Source organism: Lepus europaeus, chromosome 14, assembly GCF_033115175.1.
Source record: "Lepus europaeus isolate LE1 chromosome 14, mLepTim1.pri, whole genome shotgun sequence".
In the NCBI taxonomy this organism is placed as follows: Eukaryota; Metazoa; Chordata; class Mammalia; order Lagomorpha; family Leporidae; genus Lepus; species Lepus europaeus.
In genome coordinates this window covers 3,479,809-3,491,182 of record NC_084840.1, presented here as the reverse complement: position 1 = coordinate 3,491,182, position 11,374 = coordinate 3,479,809, and positions in this window count along the sequence as shown.

Here is an 11,374-nt window from a genome sequence, read left to right as displayed (position 1 = left end):
CATGCTGCATCTTTTACTGCAGGTCCTGTCTTCCACATGCTGCAAATGCTATCAACACGCACAGTCCTGCCCTAGCAGCAGCTATCTTCATTGGGTACCAAGATCACTGTTTTCAGGCTCTGGACTCACTGGGAGATGAGGGTGTGAGAGGCATGACTGAGCCTGCACACATAAGAGCCACATAGGAGAAAGAGGAATTATTCATAGTATAATGATAAAAGCTGCCATAGCAAAAAATAAATAAATAAAGAAACCAACAAATATTTCCACAAATGCCAAAACATCAAATGTACAAATCCAAGAAACAAGGAAGATGCCCCCAAAAGAACACGACACTTCAATACTAGTTTGTGAAGATGATGAGATAGAAGAAATGCAAGCAATGGAATTCAAAAATTTGATCATAAGATTACATAGAAGTAATCAAAAGCAAATGCATGAACTACTGAAATCCATACAGGATATAAAAGAAAATTTCTCCCATGAAATTGAGATAATAAAGAGAAATCAAAAGGAAATTAAGAAGTCAACAGAACATGAAATTGAGATCTTAAAGAGAAAGCAAAATGAAATGAAGAATTCAATAGGACAAATACAAAATGCAGTGGAGAGCCATAACAGAATTGGTAAAGCAGAAGAAAGAATGTCAGACTTAGAAGACAAAGCACAGGGAAGTACACAGTCAAACCAAAGACAAGAAGAGGAAATTATAAAACTAAAAAAACGCTGTTGGGAATCTACAGGATACTATTTAAAAAAACACCCAATATAGAGGTTCTAAGCGTTCCTGAAGGCATGGGGAGAGATAAAGGATTAGAAGGCCTTTTCACGGAAATAATAGCAGAAAACTTCCCTTGTTGGAAAAAGAGACATCCAAGTACAAGAAGCACGAAGAAGTCCCGATAGACATGACCAGAAATGATCCTTGCCACGACACATTGTAATCAAACTCACCACAGTGAAAACTAAAGATTCTAAAACATGCAAGAGAGAAATGCCAAATTACTTTCAGAGGATCTCCAATTAGACTCACAGCAGACTTCTCATCAGAAACCCTACAGGCTAAAAGAGAGCTAAAAGAGAATGCAAGATATAGTCCAAGTCTTAAGAAAAAAAAAAAAAAAAACTGCCAGCCCAGAATATTATACCCTGCAAAGCTCTCATTTGTGAAGGAAGGTGAAATAAAGACCTTCCATAACAAACAGAAATTGAAAGAATTTGTCACCACTCATCCAGCCCTGCAAAAAATACTTAAGGACGTGTTGCACACAGAAACAGAAACTCATGGTCATCAGTACGAAAGAAGGTAAAGGAAGAAAATCTCTCAGTAAAAGATCAAAGGAAATTCAAAGAAAAAGTTAGGAATATTTTTGGAAAAATGGCAGGGCAAAGTCATTACTTATCAATAGTCACATTGAATGTAAATGACCTCAACTCCCCAGTTAAAAGACACAGATTGGCTGAATGGATTGAAAAACAAAACCCATCTATTTGCTGCCTACAAGAAACACATCTCCCTAACAAGATGCATACAGACTGAAAGTGAAAGGTTGGAAAAAAGATTCCATGCCAACAGAAACCAAAAAAGAGCTGGTATAGCCATCTTACTATCAGACAAAACAGACTTTAAAACAAAAACTGTTAAAAGAGGCAAAGAAGGGCACTATATAATGATTAAGGGATCAATTCAGCAGGAAGTTGTAACTATTATAAATATAGATGATGCACCTAATTACAGGGCACATGGTTATTCAAAAGAAATGTTAAGGGATTTAAAGGGAGACTTACACTCCAATATGATAGTATTAGGGGGATGTCAATCCTCCACTTTCAGCAATGGACCAATCAACCATACAGGAAAATCAACAACAAAACAGATTTAATCAACACTATAGATCAAATGACCTAACATATATACAGAACCTTTCATCCTATAGTTGCAGAATAAACATTCTTCTTACCAGTGCATGGAACTTTCTCTAGGATTGACCACATGCTAGGACATAAAGCAAGTCTCAGCAAATTAAAAAAAAATTGAAATCATACCATGCATCATCTTGGACCACAATGGAATAAAGCTGGAAATCCGCAACTCAGGAATCCCTAGAGCATATGCAAACATATAGAGACTAAACAACATGCTCCTGAATGAACAGTGGGTTATATAAAATAACAAAAGATAAATTAATTTTTTTCTGTAAACAAATGAAGATAACACAACAGATTAAACTTATGGGATACAGCAAAAGCAGTGTTAAGAAAGTTCATAGCAATAGTTGCCTCCATCAAGATATTGGAAAAGCACCAAATAAATGAGCTATCAATGCATCTCAAGGATCTAGAAAAATAACAGAAAACCAAGCCCAAAATTAAGAAAAAAGAAATAACTAAGAGAAGAAATCAACAAAATTGAATTAAAAAATTACAAAAGATCAACAAAATGAAGAGCTAGTTTTTTGGAGGAAAAAAAGCAAAATTGACACATCATTGGCCCAACTAAACAAAAAGGAGAGAGAAGACCCAAATCAATAAAATTAGAGCTGAAAAGGAAATGTAACAATAGATGCCACAGAAATAAAAAGAATCATCAGAAATTACTACAAAGAACTGTATGTCAACAAACTGGGAAACCTAGAAGAAATGGAGATTCCTGGACATATACAACCTACCTAAATTGAGCCATGAAGACACAGAAAACATAAACAGACCCATAATTAAGATGGAAATTGAATCAGTAATAAAGGCCTTCCCAACAAAGAAAACCCCAAGACTGGATGGTTTCACTGCTGAATTCTACAAGACATTAAAAGAAGAACTAACTCCAATTCTTCTCAAACTATTGAAAACAATTGAAGAGAAGGAGTCATTCCAAATTTTTCCTACGAAGCCATCATCACCTTCATTCCTAAACCTGATAAAGGTACAACAAAGAGAATTACATACTAATTTACCTGATGAACATAGACGCAAAAATCCTCAACAAAATTCTAGCCAATGGAATCCAACAACACATCAGAAAGATCATCTACCCAGTGAGATTTTTCCCTGGTATGCAGGGATGGCTCAACATTCATCAATCAATCAATATATCAATTAACAAACTGTTGAAGAAAAACATGATTATTTCAATAGATGCAGAGAAAGAATCTGATAAAATATAACACCCTTTCATGATAAATACTCTAAGCAAATTGGGTATAGAAGGAACATTCCTCAACACAATCAAGGTAATTTATGAAAAACCCACAACCAGCATCATATTGAATGGGGAAAAGTTGGAAATATTCCCACTGAGATCCAGTACCAGACAGGGATGCTCACTCTCACCATTGCTATTCAATATAGTACTGAAAGATGTAGCCTGAGCCATTAGGCAAGAAAAAGAAATCATAAGGGATACAAATTGGGAAGGAGAAGTCAAACTATCCCTAGTTGCAGACGACATGATTCTTTTTATAGGAGGTAAAAAAAACCTCACTAAGATACTATTGGAACTCATAGAAGAGTTTGGTAAAGTAGCAGGATATAAAATCAATGCACAAAAATCAACAGCCTTTGTATACACAGGCAATGCCACGGCTGAGAAAGAACTTCTAAGATCAATCCATTCACAATAGCTGCAAAAAAAAAATCCAATACCTTGGAATAAACTTCACCAAGGATGTCAAAGATTGCTAAGATAATAATTACAGAACATTAAAGAAAGAAATAGAAGATACAAAAAAAAAAAAAGGAAAAATCTTCCATGTTCATGGATTGGAAGAATCAGTATCATCAAAATGTACATTCTTCCAAAAGCAATTTACAGATTCAATGAGATACCACTCAAAATGCCAAAGACATTCTTCTCAGATCTAGAAAAAATGATGCTGAAATTGATATGAAGGCACAGGAGACCTCAAATAGCAATCATGTACAACAAAATCAAAGCCAAAGGCATCACAATACCAGATTTCAAGATATACTACAGGGTAGTTATAATCAAAACAGCATGGTACTGGTACAAAAACAGATGGATAGACCAATGGAACAGAATAGAAACACCAGAGATCAATCCAAACATCTAGAACCAACTTATATTTGGTCAAGCATCTAGAAACAATTCCTGGAGCAAGGACAGTCTATTCAACAAATGGTGCTGGGAAAACTGGATTTTCACATGCAGAAGTATGAAGCAAGACACCTACCTTACACCTTACACAAAAACCCACTCAACATGGATTAAAGATTTAAATCTATGACCTGACACCATCAAAGTATTAGAGAACACTGGAGAAAACCCTGCAAGATACTGGCACCGGCAAAAACTTCTTGGAAAAGACCCCAGAGGCACAGGCAGGAAAAGCCAAAATTAACAACTGGGATTATATCAAATTGAGAAGTTTCTGTACAGCAAAAGAAACAGTCAGGAAAGTGGAGGGGCAACTGACAGAATGGGAGCAATTATTTGCATACCTTGCAACTGATAAAAGATTAATAACCAGAATCGACAAAGAGATCATGAAACTCCACCACAACAAAACAAGCAACCCACTTAAAAGATGGGCCAAGGGCTTAAACAGACATTTTTCTTTTTTTTTTTAATTTTTATTTTTTAATTTTTTTATTTATTTATTTTTTTTGACAGGCAGAGTGGACAGTGAGAGAGAGAGACAGAGAGAAAGGTCTTCCTTTTGCCGTTGGTTCACCCTCCAATGGCCGCCGCGGGTAGCGCGCTGCGGCCGGTGCACCGCGCTGTTCCGATGGCAGGAGCCAGGTGCTTCTCCTGGTCTCCCATGGGGTGCAGGGCCCAAACACTTGGGCTATCCTCCACTGCACTCCCTGGCCACAGCAGAGAGCTGGCCTGGAAGAGGGGCAACCGGGACAGGATCGGTGCCCCGACCGGGACTAGAACCCGGTGTGCTGGCGCCGCAAGGCGGAGGATTAGCCTAGTGAGCCACGGGGCCGGCCTAAACAGACATTTTTCAAAAGAAGAAATCCAAATGGCAAACAGACAAAATGTTCCTGAAAATGATCCTGAAAAAATGTTCAGGATCACTAGCCATCAGCGAAATGCAAATCAAAACCACAATGAAGTTTCACCTCATCCCGGTTAGAATGGCTTACATACAGAAATCAACTAACAAGAGATGCTGGTGAGGATGTGGGGAAAGAGGTAACCTAACCCACTGCTGGTGGGAATGCAAACTGGTAAAGCCACTATGGAAGTTTGGAGATACCTCACAAATCTGAATATAGACCTACCATATGACCCAACCATCCCACTCCTCAGAATTTACCCAAGGGAAATGAAACTGGCAAGTAATAGAGCTATCTGCAGGGGCTGGCACTGTGGTGCAGTGGGCTGATGCCCTGGCTTGAAGTGCTGGCATCCCATATGGGTGCCAGTTTGAGTCCTGGCTGCTCCTCTTCCGAACCAGCCCTCTACTGTGGCCTGGGAAAGCAGCAGAAGGTGGCCCAAGTCCTTAGGCCCCTGCACCCCTGTGAGAGACCCGGAAGAAGCTCCTGGCTCCTGGCTTTGGATCGGCACATCTCTGGCCATTGTGGTCAATTGGGGAGTGAACCATTGGATGGAAGACCTCTATCTCTATGTCTACCTTTCTCTGTAACTCTGTCTTTCAAATAAATAAAAAAATCTTAAAAAAAAAAAAGCAATCTGCACCTCCATGTTTGTTGCAGCTCAATTTATAATAGCCAAGATTTGGAATCAACCTAAATGCCTGTCAATGGAAGACTGGATAAAGAAATTATGAGATATGTACTCTATGGAATACTACACAGTGGTTAAAAAAAAATGGACGAATCTGGAAAACATCATACTTTGTGAAATAAGCCAGTCCCAAAGGGACAAATACCATATGTTCTCCCTGATCTGTGACAACTAACTGAGCACCCAAAAGGAAACCTGTAGAAGTGAAATTGACACTATGAGAAGCACTGACTTGATCAGCCCTTGTCCTGTTGGAAAGCTTATTATATATATATATATATATATTTTTTTTTTACTATATTCTTTTTTTACTTAATACCATTGGTTGAACTTTTTACTTAACACAGAATTATTCATAGGTGTTTAAATCCAACTAAAAACTGATGCCAGTAATAAATAAGAGTGGGAGTAAAAGAGGGAGGAGATGCACAGTTTGGCACACATTCCCACAGACTTACTCCTAAGTGTAAAGCTAAAAACTTGCCAAGGGATTCTAAATCCCATTAAGCTGGGTGGTACTAATGCTGTCTTACTAGTTAAAGTGATCATTTTAAGTGTGTAACTGATCAAATAGATAGGAATAACTGTCAAAGGGAACACATAAGTAAGACCAAGTGTCTGCTAATAGCATTAGATAGAATTAAAAAGGAGAGAGTGATCCAACATGGTAAGCAGGCCACACAGCAGACTCCTAGAATAACAAATGCCCTCAATAGCACTCTGGCCTCAGAATCAGCCCTTTAATTGAAAAAAAAAAAAAAAACCTTGGTTTTAAATTGGAAATTGCATAGAAAATTAATCAATTTTTTAAAAATATCATGTAGGATCTCTGTCCTTAATGTGCTGTACATTGTGATTTAATGCTATAACTAGTACTCAACCAGTAATTTATACTTTGTGTTTCTGTGTGGGTACAAACTGTTGAAATCTTTACTTAGTATATACTAAATCGATCTTCTGTATATAAAGATAATTGAAAATGAATCTTGATGTGAATGGGATGCGAGAGGGAGTAGGAGGTGGGGCGGGAGTGCGGGTGGGAGGGTGGGTATGGGGAGAAGAACTGCTATATTCCTAAAACTTCACCTATGAAATTTATATTTATTAAAAGCTTTCTTAAAAAAAGAAGCAGTAGCAGCTGGAAATACTCAGTATTGCTGTAGGATGTTTCTCCATGATGCCTTTCAGGTCATTATGATATCACTAACAAAATTACCAAACCTGCACCCCATTCCCATCATGCTCCTGACACCAGGAGCCTTACAGTACTTCTAAAAAAGGGCATGGTACTAGGCAGCACTCAAGCTCTGCCCCAGCCTCTGCCCCCTTTTGAATATTCAATTAAGCTCCACCCCAGTCACCACTCATGTCTTCTCATTGTATAAAAGGGCAGCCCCAACCTTGATGATGTTTGGGCTTTTTGTGCATTCTCTCTCTCAAGTTGGCCTGACTTATGTCTGGGGTGTGCACTTTTTCTTTCAATAGATTCTCCTTTCTTGTACACCCTTATGCTTTCACTTTGAATTCAAGCATGGAGTGAAGAACCTGGAATAAGCCTAGCTGGGGGGCTGGCATTGTGGCATAGCGGGTCAAGTGTTGCCTGTGATGATGACATCCTGGATGGGCACTGGTTTGAGTCCTGACTGTTCCACTTCTTTTTTTTTTTTTTTAATTTTTGACAGGCAGAGTGGACAGTGAGAGAGAGAGAGACAGAGAGAAAGGTCTTCCTTTGCCGTTGGTTCACCCTTCAATGGCCGCCGCGGCTGGCGCGCTGCGGCCAGTGCACCACGCTGATCTGATGGCAGGAGCCAGGTGCTTCTCCTGGTCTCCCATGGGGTGCACTCCCTGGCCACAGCAGAGAGCTGGCCTGGAAGAGGGGCAACTGGGACAGAATCCGGCTCCCCGACCGGGACTAGAACCCGGTGTGCCGGCGCTGCTAGGCGGAGGATTAGCCTATTGAGCCGCGGCGCCAGCCTACTGTTCCACTTCTAATTCAGTTCCCTGCTAATGTGCCTGGGAAGGCAGCAGAAGATGGCTCAAGTACTTGGGTCCCTGGCACCCATGTTGGAGGCCCAGATGAAGCTTCTGGCTCCTGGCTCCGGCCTGGCCCAGCCCCGGCTGTTGCGGCCATTTGTGGAGTGAACCAGTGGATGGGAGACCTGTGTGTGTGTGCATTTCTCCCTCTCTGTAACTCTGCCTTTCAGATACATATATAAATCTTTAAAAAAAGAAAAGTCTATGTGGGGCCACTGCCTCCAACATGTCTTCCTTGTAACTGGGAGCTCACTTCCCTGAGAGGCCCATGGAAAAGCTTAGTCTGGTTTTGGAGAAGAGCTGGGTTCTACCTGTGACGTGAGCAGACTGTGTGCCAGCCCAGAGGAGCCTCTAGTATTGAGTGGGGCAAGACACCCACATTGCAAGAAAGGACATGCACGTGTCTGAACTTGGTGTCTGTCTCCATGGTTCCCATGGAGAGAGAGTGAGCGGGTGGCAAACAGCTGATGGCAGATATAGCTGCTCACTTAGAACAGTCTCCACATCCCTAGCAATGAGACTGCAGGTTCCAGGAGGGTGGGAAGATCCCAAGGGAGGCTGGTTCTGTTACTGAGTGCAGGCTGACGAGGGAGTTGGGAGACAGACGGAGGTGGGAGCTGAGGCAGTGGGGTGGTGCAGGCCAGCAGGAGGGCTGCCGTGGCAGAAGCAGGCAGGAGGAACTCATTCAGAAACCGCTGTGAAGAGCTTCCAAATTCCCAGGCTGTTCCTTTGAGAATAGGAAACTTCAAACAGTCTTGGCAGGGCCAGCAGTTGGGAAACTACAGTTGTCCCGAGAAGCTCTAGGCTCTGCATCTGCTCGGGTCTGGCAGTGAGCATCCAGTCCAGGGAGAAGCAATTACCCACTGATGACTTGGCCCTGCCTGGCCCCTCCACAGGCCCCCAGAGCACTGTAAGCTGCTCACTGAGGGCCACTTGACATTTTGATACCTCAGCAGCCTGTTGATACATCCTTCCAGCTTCCCACAGTGCTGGGATGTGCTGGGGCCCCTGGGATGGATCAGGCGTGGTCTCAACACATGGAATGACTCTGTTCAGAGCCAGGCCAGGGCGTGGTGAGCTCGGCCCCCGCTACACTGTCTGACTCAGAGGTGGATGGAATGGGAAATGTCAGGACCTGTGGATCACAAGTGCTGGGGCCTGCTGACCTCTGATCCTGACAGAGGGGATCCATGCTCAAGGGCAGCCCCCAGTACCCACACACCACACAGGTGCTGAGGACTCGGTGTTAGTCCCTTCACTCCTTGCAGATGGACTGGAAAGAAAGCAGGCCATGGCGCTGCTGGTCGGAGTGCATTGCTGGGCCAGGCTGAAGCCAAGAGCCTGAAGCTTCTTCCAGGTCTCCCACATGGGTGCAGGGGCCCAAGCACTTGGGCCACACTCTGCTGCTTTTCCAGGTGCATTAGCAGGGAGCTGGATCGCAACTGGAGCAACCAGGTCTTGAACCAGCGCCCATATGGGATGCCGGCATCACAGGCAGAAGCCATACCTACTATGCCATGACACCAGCCTTGGGAAGCATCTTTTGCTTCTAAAGTAAAAATGAGTGTTATTGATGCTCCCTTTTGAAAGATGAGAAACCTGAGGTCTGGCATGGTGTGGACAGATCTTAAAGATTCTGCTGCTATGAAATACAGCCAACGGTGAATTCAGCCACCTGACCCCAGAACCCATGCTTGCAACCATTTTGCCTATGATTCAGAGATAGTGAACGCAATCGCCAACAAAATCTCACAGGTTGTTCTGCAGAAATTGATAAGATGATTCTAAAATTTATGTGGAGTTGCAAGGGACTCATTATGGCTAAGATAATCTTGAAAAGGAGGATTTATACTTCTGGATGGATCATCAAGCTTAATAAACAGCTTCAGTAAATCTGATCAGTCAATTGATTTTTGATAAAGGTGCCATAGTAATACAATGGGAAAAAACAGCTTTTTCCAAAATGAAGACGCCAGGGTAACTGGGTATGCATAAGCAACAAGATGAATTTGGAATCTTACATCATATTACACAGAAAACTTACATCAAAATATATCATAAACTCAGAGATAAGGACTAAGACTCTAACACTTAAAAGAAAATGACCTCAGGCTGAGCAGATCCCTTAGCTACAACACCGTAGTCATCAGCGTTTCGTTATCTCAACAAAATGCCTGGCACAGGCTTATGAAGGAAAGAGAAGCGTACATTGGCTCACGGTTCTGAAGAGTTGCAGTCCAACATCGGGCAGCTCCGTTGCTTTGCATCTAGTGACAGCTTCTTGCTGGCAAGGTCCTGAGGCGGTGTGGAGCACCGATGGCATGAGGGTGCACTTGTGCCTGTCTGCATCTCTCCTTGTAAAGCCTCCATCCTATCTACCCAATTCCCTAAAGCCCTACCTCTCAGCACCATGACTGGACTGAGTTTCCATCTCTCGGTACCATTAACATAAGACTTTGAGGACTGAATTTTCAACAGGTGGGCTTTGGGGAGACACTCAACATCCAAAATAATGCCCAAACACTAAACACAATCCTTTGGAAAAAACAGCAATCAATAGGACTCAGACAAAGTTAGAATTTTCATACTTCAAAAGAAACCCTCCAAAGAAAATGAAGATATAAGACACAAATTGTGGAAACAGATTTGCTAATCAGGTATCTGATAGAGAACTTGTGCTTAGAATATTTAAACAGATACACAACTCTGTAAATTTACTGAACATGAAATTTCATACCTAAACTTGGTAAAGCATTTGGTTTTTCAATTACACACCCGATAAAATTGCCAAAAGAAAAGAAATAATTTCCAAGTGGATATGTGAATAAGCCTTGAGGCCTTTAACTTTTGGTGCTGCTTTGGTCTATTCTGCACATCTTAGTTTCCTTTTTCTTCTCTGTCCTAGAATCCATAATCCATGTCTTTGGACACCATTGTCCACGGCGCCATCAACCCCACGGTCTCAGATTTCCTGCCCTTGACCTTCTAAGCAAAGCCTGGACTATGGACAGGCTGGAATGTGCACACTCTTCTCCAGCCCTGCAGCTGCTGGGGGTCTACTTGCTGTTGTCAGTCAACACTCAAGCTATCTGGTCTGTTATGCTCTAAGCAACATCTGCCAATCTCAGCACAAATGCCCTGGGAAGTCTTTTTCTGATTCTTTTTAGCTACTACTTCACACCCTGAGTCGTCTTTAGCCTCCAATTCCAACTCTCCACCTCTGTTTTAACATCCACTTCCCAGGCAAAGTAGAATGCCAGCTTCTGTTTTCTGAGGACAGACGTGAGCGCACTGTAACAACACTGCCACACCACGTCCCTCCTGGGGTTTACAGCATCCCTCCTCTCAGAGCCTGTGAACTGTAGCTCCGCACCAACAGATCTATCTTTATGTTTTGCTGTTCCATGCAGGCCACTGGGCATGACTGCGTTTTGAGAGTCACATGAACAAATGCATTCAAACCAGAAATGATTCTGACTTTTCAACGTGAGCGGCACCTCAGGCGCTACTCAGCAATCCCTTCATTGCCTCAGATTGGCTCCATCTCCTGCATTTTACACAGGAACTACTCTAACAACGCACTCCTATCCCTACCTCTAAAACCTTCAGCAGACGCTGTCTACTCTCTCA